The sequence below is a fragment of the Dama dama genome, chromosome 18, assembly GCF_033118175.1.
Source record: "Dama dama isolate Ldn47 chromosome 18, ASM3311817v1, whole genome shotgun sequence".
NCBI classification, from domain to species: domain Eukaryota; kingdom Metazoa; phylum Chordata; class Mammalia; order Artiodactyla; family Cervidae; genus Dama; species Dama dama.
The window spans coordinates 5,934,348-5,948,044 of record NC_083698.1 but is presented as its reverse complement, the minus strand read 5'-3'; the positions used below and the strand labels follow the sequence as shown (position 1 = coordinate 5,948,044).

General features: G+C 40.5%; 1 pseudogene; it reads right to left on the bottom strand.

The window, feature by feature from the left end:
• Positions 1-1,629: 1,629 nt before the first annotated feature.
• LOC133072718 (EH domain-containing protein 1-like) lies at positions 1,630-12,345 on the bottom strand (annotated as a pseudogene).
• Between the last annotated feature and the right edge of the window lie 1,352 nt (positions 12,346-13,697).

Below are 13,697 nucleotides of genomic sequence, written 5' to 3'. Positions count from 1 at the left end.
AACTCCTAGGAGACACATACTGACTCGATTTGGCTTCTGAAGTGACTTGTGTGGTGGTCACAATCAGAGGATTTGCAGGCTCATTTCCCCGATCCTACAACACCACCATGGGATCCACCCACTCCCAGAGGGTGGATCCTCCTGGGCCTCCTGTGGAGACAGATGCCCCCAGATGCTGGACAGCCTGCACCAAGCAGCTCCCAAAAGGAGCCCTTTAAAAAGCTCTTGGGACCCCTCCACAGCCCACACTCTGTCTTAATTGGAGCAAATGATTTGTACCTCCCTAGCCTCAGAGATTGATCCACAGGGAACACAGGGGCCCAGAAGGATCAAGAGAAACAGAAGGAAAATGCCTCAAGTGCTTTTCAGAGTGAAACAGCAGTGATGATTTCAGTAGCAATTTTAAAATACCTCCTTCAAAGTCAAGGTTTTTGATCAGTTCTGCTCACCATAAACACAATATGTCTTACGAATCCTAAATGGACCTCCCAGAGGAACGGAAGGATGTGGGGGCCCTGGAGGAAGATGTGGGTCAGGGGGTCTGCAGTGCTGGGGTCTCTGCCTGTAGCTCCCAGCTCACAACATTCAGGGGAAGACAAAGAGACTTCCCACAATCTGTTTTAGCACATGGAAGACACATATTGTGTCCTTAATAAATATTTGGAAATGAAAGCATGAGTAAACTGGTCAATCACTCAGTTCACTTAATCAATAGAACCACGCTTGAAACTTCAGTAGGGAGAAGGAGGATGAAAGGAGACAGTGGTGAGTTGAGAGAACAACTATTCACCAAGGTGTCCATTCACCCGGGTGTTTGGTCGGGGGATGCTAGGACCGTGTCACACTTGTGGAGATCCGGATCTGAGAGTCAAAAGTCTGGAGCTGGATTAAACTAGTTGAAACTGATGCCTGGACATGAGAGTGGAGAGATACTAGGAGCAGAGATGACTGTGAGATGTCTGGTGCTCTGCCCTGCATCAAGGACAGCCATACTGCCCCCCTGGCAGGCAGCCAACGTGAAGACTCACTGTGGAAAGGGCAGGGAGTGCCCTGGACCTGGGGGGTGGGGGGCTGGACTGCACTGATTATCTTCCATGTGCTGGATAATAAAACACAACAAATTATGGTGAAAGGCAGTCCTTGTGTACAGTCCTGGCTTGTACAAATGCATGATTTAATCTGACTTAATTTTAAAAATACTCGTCCCTTCAATAACACAATTTTCATTTCAGCTATATTCACGGCATATTAAGGATCACAGTATATTAAGTGTGAGTAATTGCAGGAAGTTCAAACATGACTGCAGCTCAACAGTCCATGAGTCACCCATAGATAAGAGACACAGAGCATGATCCATGACCTCCATGCCGCATCCTGGAGAGTCTGCCGGGGACCAGCCCCTGTGCATCTGTGTTTGACCCACACAGGTCAGGAGTCAGACTCCTGCAGAGGCAACTGGGCCGCCCAGTGTCAGCGCAGCCAAATAAAGCCAAACAAAGCAGACGGAACTAGTAACGAAGCCTCCAGTCACGGCAATGGTTTAAGAGACCAACCCCACAAAGGGCTGACTTTCCCTGTTCCCATTTCTACATGGAGAAGTCTGGGAGATCGGCATAGACACAGGTCATCTCAGTGCTGAGAGAACCCCACACAAAACGGTCCCGCAGCTCTATGGAACCAGGGACTGAGGGAGTGAGAAGGAAGGTCTGACTCCCTGTGGATAATCATATATTGTGTGCTGTGCAGCCCGCCAGGCTTCTCTGTCCATGGGATTCTCCAGGCAAGAATACTAGAGTGGGTTGCCATGCCCTCCTCCAGGGAATCTTCCCAAACCAGGGATCAAACCCAAATATCCCACATTGCAGGTGGATTCTTTACTAATCTGAGCCACCAGGGAAGTCCAATTATATATTATATACTTATGCTACTTTATGTTATATATGTTTATATGTTATCTTGCAGGAAGCAAATGGCAGAACACAGAGGTAGGTTAATTCAGTGCAGGTCTCATATGTAACTCACAGAACAGGCGTCAGACTCAGGCAGTGCGTCCACCTCCAGTCAGGCTCCTGTTCCCTGCTCACACCCTCTCACACCCCATCTGTCCCCCACTTCCCCTCACCAGCATGAGTGGACCTCCAACCTTCCCTTGTTTCTCATGAGTTCACGTGTAGCGTGACCAGTGCTCTTGCCCTAGGCACTCCTTAACCACTGCCTAGATCCACTGCTGGGTCCTGGGCTGCCCCCTGCAGACCCACTTCCTTCAGTCCCTTGAAACAGTCCTGTCCCCAAGCCCATGCCCTCCTACTGGAAGCCAGATGCCCCTACTGGTCCTTGGCCCCCTTGACTGTGCTTGGCCTGCCCCTCAGAACTCTGTTAACCTCCAGACGTCTTCAGAAACAAGATTCCGACTCCAGGAGCTGAAACTTGGGACACCTCACAGTATGAACACAGTTTACATATATCATCCAATATCATCTTCTCAGCAACAAGAATTGACTTTGGCTTTTGTTTGTTCACTGTTCTTTTTTTTTTTATTTTTAGTTTATTGTTGGTTTTTCTTTATGGCACAAAAGCCCATGAAAGGATTAAACATAATCCTTAGTTCAATGACACCGGCCACCTAGTTAGTAATTTTGTGCATGAAGCACCAGTGTATCAACTACCCCAAAGGTCAGGACGTTGACATCTTGATGGAAACCAATGGCATCTTTTTTTTACCTCTTTAATTTTTATTTTTTAAATTATCAAAGTATGATAATACATTTACAGGAGACTTAGAAAGTACAGAACAAAGTTACATACAGTTTCACTATGAGTGTGTGTGTGAAGTCACTTCAGTCGTGTCTGACTCTCTGCAGCCCTATGGACCATAGTCCACCAGACTCCTCTGCCCATGGGATTCTCTAGGCAAGAACACTTGAGTGGGTTGCCATTTCCTGCTCCAGGGGATCTTCCTGACCCAGGGATCAAACTCATATTTCTTACATCTCTTGCACTGGCAGGCAGGTTCTTTACCACTAGTGCCATCCAGTATATATTACAATTATTTTTTAGTATATAAATTAAGATTTTAGTTGAAGTTCAATGTCAAAATCTCAAAAATTAATAGAATGTCTATACAGAAAAGTAGAGGATATAGTAAACCTGAAAGGCACTATGAACCAATTCAACATCCGTAAGATTTATACAATCGTCACACAACAGTCTTCTATTCAAGGGGACCTATAACATCTTATCACAGCTACTCCCACTTCCCTTTATCTTTCTACCCAAAGGAACCATCCTTCTTACTCCATTTCTGTCTTTCCCTTTGGCATCTTCCTTTTTATATCTTGTATACCATTCTTATATATTTCTACAAATGAATCCTTGTATGGATATATATACAGATGGCCCCTGACTTACAGTGGTTTGACTTAAATTCTTCTGACTTTGTGATGTGTAAAAGCAATATGTATTCAACACAAACCATGCTTCAAATTTTGAATTGTGATCTTTTCCTGGGCTGGCTCTATGTGGTGCTATGATCCTCTCCCCTACTGCTGGCAGGGGCTACAGCCACAGCGCCCATCAGCTCCACAATCACAAAGTCAACAAACCACACACTCAAAACCACACTGGACCCAGATCACCATGCTATTTCTTCTTCCAGTACAGTGTTCAACAAACACTTCATTGTAAAAGTAGGCTTGTGTTAGATGGTTTTGCCTAACTGCAGGCTACTTTAAGTATTCTGAGCATATTTTTTAACATTGTATATTAAAAATATCTTTAGTTCTCATGCACAAAATTCCATCATTCGCATACAAGTATCCCCCCCGCCTCACCAGGAGTAGCCTTAACAGAGAGATGGTGGTTTGCAAGCTGAGGAAACAGCACTCAATCCTCCTGGTCTTGGGAACTGCAGACTCCCCTTCCCAATCTCTGCCTGGAAGGGCACTGAGGTGGCAGACGCAGCCAGCAGGGTGCTCACTGGTACCTCCACTTAGGGGCAGGATCAGGTGCAGGGACAGCTCGCGGCCCACCAGCTTGGCTTTGATGAGGTGGTTGTCCAGGGTAAACTCCTCCCCACGCAGTGGGCCATCCTGGTCCACGTTGGCTGGCTTCCAGATCTTCCCCAGCACCGTGTGGGGCAGCTGGGACCTCACCATCTCCTTCTTAGCACTGACTGGGTACAGCGTGTGGAAGATCTCGTCGTAGGTGGACTTGTCCTTGCTCACCACCCATTCGACATAGTCGATGCCCTAGCAGGCCCCGTCGCCATAGCTGATCCCAAAGGGCCTGTTCATGGTGCTGGGGAAGGTTCTGCCCTTCACAGCCTGGGCTGGCACCCAGGACTCCTCCTGGTGCACCATCGCCATCAGCCAGGGGATGTCATTGGCCATCATGTCCTCCACTGTGTCCAGAAGCTTGGGCTTCAGGGCCTAGAACTTGCTGAAGCTCTGGGTCTGCAGGAGTTGCTGCATCTTGTGGAGGCTACGACGTCATGGGCAGGGGAGAAATCTGATGCTTTTATTCAATCTTCTGGCAAATCTTGCTCAAGTTGTTCATCAGCTGTTTCTTCTTGCTCTCCTTACCAAAGACATTGGGCATCTCCTTCTTGAGGGAGCTGATGAGGTAGGCATGGACCGCAGCGAGCCATGGCCTCTTGATCAAGTCACTGAGTTTCCTGACAGCAGCGTTTGGAGGCAGATACTGGATGTCTTTGAAGAGGTCCTGTTCCTCGGCCTTGAAGAGTTTGTGGTTGTCTGGGATGAGAAGCGGGTGGGACCAGAAGGAGCCAAGGAACACCCTGACCAACTAGGGGGGTGTTGATGATCTTCCCCAGAGACCACATGAGGCCCCCATGAATCCAACAGCTCATGAGATCTTGATCTGGTCAGCCTCGTTCAGCACCACGCAGGTCTTGTCCTCGTGATTCTTTAGGGCCTTGATGACTTCAGAGAACTCTTGGAGATGTCAAACTTGTGGAGATGAAAGAGCAGGAAAACAGGGTCCACCCACTCGGCAAACCACTCTAGGATGGCCGCAAAGTCGTAACATCTGCTGATGCTCTGCTTCTCTCCAGACAGGATCCCTGGAGTATCAGTGATGTTTATTTTGTCCAAGACCAGGTTAGGCTAAGCTTAGACGTTTGGCAGGTTAGGCATATTAAAGGTATTTTCAACTTATAATATTTGTGATTTATGATGGATTTATCAGATATGCACTTGTAAGTTGAGGAACATCTGTGTATGTGTGTATATATATATATATATTTGTTTATATATATTTATATATAACTAATATATAGTATGAATATTATAGACTATATAATATATATTACATATATATTATATACATATAAAAATATTATATACTTATATTTATGTGGACACTGGACTTCCCAATGGCACAGTGGTAAATATACATATAAATATGAATATATATAAATATAATATATATTATAATTATATAATATATAATATAAAATATTTATGTTATGTATTATTATATGATATACATAATATATAATATGTAATTATATTATATATTATATATTACTATATAATTATGTATATTATATAAGATTATAATATATTATATTCTTATATAATACATATAATTATTATATATATTCTATATGTATAAATATTTATATACTTATATTTATGCATACACTGGACTTCCCAATGGCACAGTGGTAAATATACATATAAATATAAAAATATATCCATACATTATATATAATATAAATTATATTAATATATATTATATATATAAATGTTTATATACTTATATTTATGTGTACACTGGACTTCCTGATGGCACAGTGGTAAATACACATATTATACTTATATATATGTTATGTTATATATATCATATATATTTATATAGAAAATATATTTATAAAATATATTTATATATATTTTTATATATTTTATATTTATCTTATATATATGTGAAATATATAATTATATAATATAAATATTTTATATTTAATATATATTTTAATATATAAATATATTATACATCTTATATCTATTTATATCATATAAATATATTTCATATATATAATAATATATAAATATATATAATTATATATTTTATAATTACAATTATATATATTACAATCATACTTATAATTACAATTATAATTATGTTTATAATTTATATTATATATTATAAATTAATTTTATAATTATATTATATATTTTAATTATATATTATATAAAAACATAATATACATATAATATGTAAATGTATATATGTAAATATAGATATATAAATATAGTATATATAGTATATCATATATCATATATATAATATAGAATGCATTATAGATCAATATAAATATAATACAAATATAAAAATATACAGATTATATAAATATATAAATATACAGATTATATAAATATATATGAATAGATATATAAATATATAAAATATAAATATAAAATAGATGAATATAAATATATAAATAAATATAATATTCATAATATATGTATATATTATCTATGTAATATATATAATATATTATATATATATGTATTTATATATTTATATATGTTATGTACATTATACATATATATTATATATAATATGTAATAATATAATATACTATATTATATAGATATATAAATATATAAAATATATAAGCATATATAAATATAATAGTTAATATATAAATAATATAATATTGTATATAATATTATATAAATGTAATACATATTATATATAATATATATGTACATATATATTTATATATATATTTACCAGTGTGCCTTTGGGAGTTCCAGTGTGCACACTGGTAAAGTGTACACAGTGGTAAATAATCCACCTGCAATGCAGGAAATGCAAGAGATGTGGGTTCAATCCCTGGGTCAGAAAGATCCCCTGGGGTAAGAAATGGCAACCCACACTAGTGTTCTTGCCTGGACCCACAGATAGAGAAGTCTGGCAGGCTATAGTCTGTAGAGTCACAAAGAGTCAGACATAACTCAAAGCTTGAGTATGCATGCATATGTATGCACAAATAATATTAACTTATATTATTTCAAATTTTGTATATCTGTTATCAAGCCATATATAATTTGGGGGAATTTTTCAGTTAATCTGATGTTGTGGGATTCCTCCTTAGTTTCACATGTTTCTGGCATTTGTTTGTTAGAATGGCAGAAGTTTTTCCACTTGGGAATAGACAGAGCTGACCAGTCCATTCTCCAGCTAAGGTCCCCCAGAGTGATCCAAGTTTTGCCATCATGGGCCAGGATGCCATGAACATGCTTGGCTTTCTTCTGTGAATGTTCCTCTCAGGTATGTTTCAACAGGTAAAATTGCAAAGGTCACAAGCCATGAAAATATTTTACTTTAGAAGTTCAAGCCTACCTGTTTCCCAGAGACATTGCACCAAGATTCCATCCAGCAGAGTAGATAAGAGCCCTGTGGTTGCACATCTCCAGAATTCACTCTTCTGTGCCTATAGAATGAGTGTGCAACACAACCTCACCAGGTCTTTGCTTTCATCTCTCTCTTTGATCATGCTGTTATACACCTGTGCATGGGTTTACTACATACACACTTCATTTTTTAAGGTATCTGTTCAAGTCTGTACCTCCTTTCTGTCAATCATCCATGCTGGTAGTGAGCCTGTCACGGAGACCTGTCTTTGCATCTCCTGCTTAAAGAATGCAACCTCTTCCAGGCCCCTAACCCTGTATGAGTCCCCACGCTGTCCTCATCTGCAAGGAAGCTTACTCTTTTACGACTTTAGGGCAAGTCATTGTCACACTAAAGGCAACTTCAGGCAGCTGAAGAGACGGGTAATTAGAGCCCGGCCCAAGACACGCCTTTCGGAATGAGGATATATTTTAGATGTCTGATTGGAGTCTAATGATGGTCTTTAGAAACATGCAGTTGGTAGATCTAGCAGTATCTCCAAGTCTGAACCATCCAGGTGTCGTTCAGGCAACAAGAGGACAGGGTGGAGGGAATCCAAGCATGAGAACATAACAAAGAGTCCTGTGGGAACATGTTCCTCTCCTGGATCTGTCCACTAAACCAGGATGAAGTTGGAAAAACGTCCCTGGAGGAGGGCCCTCTGTATGTAGGAGCCTGCAGTCCCAGGGGATGGACACTGGGGGGTAATACAAGTGTCCCTACCATCAAAAACCCCTGAGTCAACAAAAAGAAGGAGGGTGGGGATGGGTATAATAAGTCAGCTCAGGATTTAGAGATGCACTGGGTGCATCTCTAAATTTCTAAGCCATTTGCAGCAACATGGATGGAAAGATTGTCATGCTAAGTGAAATGTCATACAAAGACAAACATCATATGATATCACTTATGTGTGGAATCTTTATTAAAAAATAATACAAATGTACTAATCTACAAAACAGAAATAGACTCACATAGAGAGGAAACAAATTTATGGTTACCAAAGGTGAAACTGGGGGAGGTACAAATTAGGAGTTTGGATTAACATATTTGCATACTAAAATAATATACACATACATAAAATAAACCACAAGGACCTACTGTATAGCACAGAAAACTGTATTAAATGTTTTGCAATAACCGATAAGGGAAAAGAATCTGAAAAAGAATATATATATGTATGTATATATACACGCATATATACATATATATATGTATATATATACACACATATATATATATGCATGTGTGCTCAGTCACTTCAGTCGTGTCTGATTCTACAACCCAATGGACTGTAACCCACCAGGCTTCTCTGTCCATGGAATTCTCCAGGCAAGAATACTGGAGTGGGTTGCCATTTCCCACTCCAGGGGATCTTTCTGACACAGAGATCGAACCTGCATCTCTTATGTTTCCTTCGTTGGCAGGCAGGTATATTCTTTATCAGTAGCACCACCTAGGACACGAAAGTGAAAGTCACTCAGTCATGTCCGAATCTTTGCGACCCCATGAACTATACTGTCCGTGGAATTCTCGAGGCCAGAATACTGGAGTGAGTAGCCTTTCCCTTCTCCAGGGGATCTTTCCAACCCAGGGATTGAACCCAGGTCTCCAGCATTGCAGGCATATTCTTTACCAGCTGAGCCACCAGTGAAGCCCAAGAATACTGGAATGGGTAGCCTATCCCTTCTCCAGGGGATCTTCCTGACCCAGGAATCAAACCAGGATCTCCTGATTTGAAAGCAGATTCTTTACCAGCTGAGCTATATAAATAGCTCAATATTTATATTATATATATATATATAATATGTATTATATATATATATTATACCAGCTGAGCTATATAAATAACTCATATATTTATATATTAAACAGCTATATATTTATATAAATATATATAGGCACTCCAGTATATACATATATATATATAATATAACTCGCTCATCTGGTTGTACACCTGAAATTAACACAGCATTGTAAATCAACTATATTTCAATATGAAATTTTGAAAATTAAATAAAAAATACAAAGCCATAAAAAATAAAACAAAAGAATCACTTTCTAAAGCAGAAGCACCCTGGTGTGCCTGACAGCAAAGGCTATTCTGGAATCCATTGGGAGTTCCAGGAGTCATGGGCCACCTATTCCAGGCGGGGCTGGTAGCTCCATTAAAAGGCTGATAGTTGAAAGACAGAGCCATCAACACATATTCTGATTCTTTCAGGACTGAAGCACTAAACCTTTCTGCAAGAAGCCTGGTTTTGCAAAACTCCAGGGAAAAATAATTTATTTTAATGAACAGTTTTATACTGTAGATATATTCTAAGCATACGAATTTCTTCAGGGACAGGGTTGCCTAATACATATCACTCACTTGCTTTCACTTTGCCTAGTAATATTAATAATAATATGCTTTTAGTTTATAACCATATAACTCACAGTACTAAACATTTTTTAGTTTTGTCATTTAATTTTTTATCATTTAATTATCACCAGCTATCTCATTTAATTTTATTTTTAAAACTATATAAAGTAGGAACCAATATTACCCCTGTTTTCCAAGAAGAACACTAAGGTTTAAAAAGTTTAAGAAATTTTCCCAAGGTCACCTGTACAGCAGTTAGAAAAGGAGGCATTTGGGTTGTGTTTCTCAAACTTCTTTTATGGGGAGGGGAAGGGCTCACACAGCCTTCTCACAAGATATTAAGGCCAAGTACAAATGCCTTTAGCTCTCATGCAAATGTGATATGGAAAACACCTACAAATAACATACCAAACACAAAACCAGTAAAATTTAAGTTGAGTCGCACTTGGATGCGGCAGAGAATGCTGTCTTGAATTGCATCGCTGTGTCTACTGCCCTTGTGTCTGCAATGATTCACATCTCCCCTCACTGCCCTGTATTGGAATGACTGTGAAACTTCATTAGTGAGTGTGCCGCGGTGCCATCTGGCCTGCTCTAGATGAAAGCACATCTCTTATAAGTTAATTCACCCTAGTACTTTCCCATTAGCCAGTGACAGTGAAAGAAACATTCCTTGGCACCAACGCAGTTATGAGCACAAACCCACATGTGGACACTAAACGCTTCTGCCTGTGATCAGGTGTCAGCTAGCAATCTCCTGGAGAAATCTGGACCCGATTTGAAAACCGTTTTATTACGCTCACCCGCCTCCCACCAATTCTAATCCTAAGCAGAAAGGCACTCATCCCCACTGTGTGATAAATATCAAGACAAAGCAAAATGCAGTGATTAGGAGAAGGTACAGAACACCAACCCATCTGCAGTAAGAGTATATGAAAGGTTTTCTGAAGTCTCCCTCTGGGCTATCTCTTGAAGTTGCCTGGAGAGGGAGAGAAGAGCTCTCCAGGTGAAGGAAACAGTGTGAGAAAAGGCAAGGCAGCATGAAGCAGTGTAAATGTATGTACAAATCAGAAAAAAATATACAGACATAGACAATGAGGAGGGAGAGTGGGCTGGACAGGCATGTACAAGCAGATCATGAGGAATCAATCTCTGTACCTACTTACAGCACATCTGCATCTGTATCCACACCTACAGATGTGTCTGTTTCCACCCCTACATCCATATCAACATCGAAGTCTACATCTCCTTCCCCATCTCCACCCCCAGCTCTGTATCTACATCAGCATCTCCTGTACATCTATATCTGTGTCTACATCTATTTCTGTGTCCCCAAGTGCCCATGGCCCACACGATAAAAGAGAGGGCAGCAAGACAAGGTAATGTTCCTAAGTATTTCCATTTTCATTATCCTCTGTACCAGCTATACAGAGAGCACCTCTGCTGTGTTTGAAGTGGAAGCATCACGACCTCTGGTGAGTCCATCTTTCCCTATTACCCTGACATCCACCTTATTGTCAGTTTCCTCCATCCTGCCAGGCCAGGGCCGCAGCTCACAGGACTTTTCAGGTGACAAGAGCAAGGTTTGTATTATGCAGCCACGGTTTGCTAGGTCCTTCCAGTTATTTTCCCATTCTCTGGTCATTGCAGCTCCTATGGCCACATTCTTTAAAGCAATAACTTTCATTTACAATAATGTTTCTTTAGTAGGGGGATGTTGGCTGATATTCATGTACACTTAACTTGCATAGTGTTTTCTTCATCCCAGAGCCTGTGCCAACACTAAATAGGTGAATTTAGTAAAAGCAGAGAAGCACAAAGAAGAAAATAAACTTCACCCATGAACCTCCTGCTCAGAGTAGTTCCTTTGCATATCGGAAACATCAAATTCTGAGTTTCACCATTAACAGTAAAACATAAAAATATCTATTAAACTTTGAGTGTATTGGAAAATAACTTAATGTCTGTGTACTGTTTCTTTATAGGCCTTCCTCGTGGCTCAATGGTAAAGAATCTGCCTGCCAATGCAGGAGATTCAGGTTCGATCCCTGGGTCAGGAAGTATATTGATGAACAGATGTGTCTTCTTTCTCTCTGAAACATTGTTTTAATGGGCATAAAGTCTCTAGGGCCAAAAAAAAAGGCAGAATATGACAATCCATTTAAAAAGAATTCCCAAAATAATAGCCCTGCTGCACCAGGAAAAAAATCTTTACTAATTCTTTCATTCAACAAGAATATATTGAGGAATTTCTCTACGCAGAAGTTCTAGGCTTGGGGAATCAGCAGTGACACTAGATGTTTTATAAAAATTGTTACATCATTCAATCTTTAAAACAGTCATTAAAGATAAAGCATTATTATCTTTCCCTAGCGATGAAAAACTGGAGGAGCAAAGAGTCTAAGTTGCTTTCCTAAAGATCTTACCCAGAAAGGGTTGGTCACCAAGCTGAGCTCCTGTGTTGACTTGAGGCAGAAGGTCCTGCCTCCATCACCAGAACTGGGAGTAGATGTCACCTGTTCCAAGAGACTTCTTTCTGCATTTGCAATTTTTCTCTCCATCACAGCATGTTCTTTGCTACTGTCAGTTGTAACCTTCCTTAACCTGAAACTATGTACGTGTGCAGATGCATATATACACAGAAATGCAAACATGTGGTCAATTTGTTGCTCCATCCAGCTCCATCCAGTCCAGTACTGAGGAGGCAGAATCATGTCCCCCTGACAAAGATGACCAGGTCCTAATGCCTGAAGTGTATCAGTCACTCAGTCATGTCTGACTCTTTGCAACCCCATGGACTGTAGTCCACCAGGCACCTCTGTTCAAGGGATTTTCCAGGCAAGAATACTGGAGTGGGTTGTCATTCCCTTCTCCAGGGGATCTTCCTGACCCAGGGATCAAACCTGGGTCTCCTGTATCACACACAAATTGTTTACCATCTGAGCCACTAGGAAAGGCCCAGGAACCTGTGAACATCATGACATTACATGCAAGGAGGAAGTAAGGTTACAGATGGAATTAATATTGCCTATCAGCTGACTTTAGAATGAAGATATGACCCATTATTTTCCTGGCAGGACCAATGTAATCTCAAGGATCCCTGAAATGGGAAGGGGAGAGATGGAATCCGAGTCAGTGCCAAAGTGGTGCTGGATGAGAAGGACTGACCCCACCATCACTAGCTTGAGGATGCAGTCATCCTCTCAAGGAGAAGAAGCCAGATTACAGATGCTTCCCAGAAAGAAAGCAGCCCACAACACCTAGATGTTAACCAGGCAGGAGCTATTTCAGACTCCTAGCCTTCCGAACTACAAGATCAGACGTGTCAGTGTCTTAAGTCAGCACATGCAGGCCAATTGATGTATACATCTCAGTCCCCGGCCTAGAGAACTGAGCACACAGAAATGACCAAGTAAGAGCCTCAAACTGCCTCTGCAGAAAGGTGCTTTTACCCTGCCTTGAATCCCACAGTGAGCCCACTAACCAATGCCTTCCGCATGCCTCACCTGGAATGTTTCTGTAGCCTCTAGACACAGGCTCCCCATCTTCAGGTGAGACTTTCTGAAGTTGAGATCTAATTAGTGTCTTATCTTCCTGCTCAAAGTCTGTGAATGGTCCATCGCTCACAGTCTTTTCCGAGTAACAGTGTGACCCTAACTACGCTACCTTCTCTATAACTTCTGGCTGTGTGTATCCAAACCAAAGTGCTAGTCCTTGGCCATGGAAGCCCTACGAATTCCCACTGGAGCCCTCTGTCTGGGTTCCTCTGCCCTCTTCTCCTTGGGTTCCCAACTGTGTTGGAGCAAGGCATCTGAGCACTGCCCCACCCCTACTTTATAGCACGTGATGACATACTGGCCCCCAGGATCAGTAGTTGTCAGGCAGAGACAGACATCTTTAATATCTGAAAGTG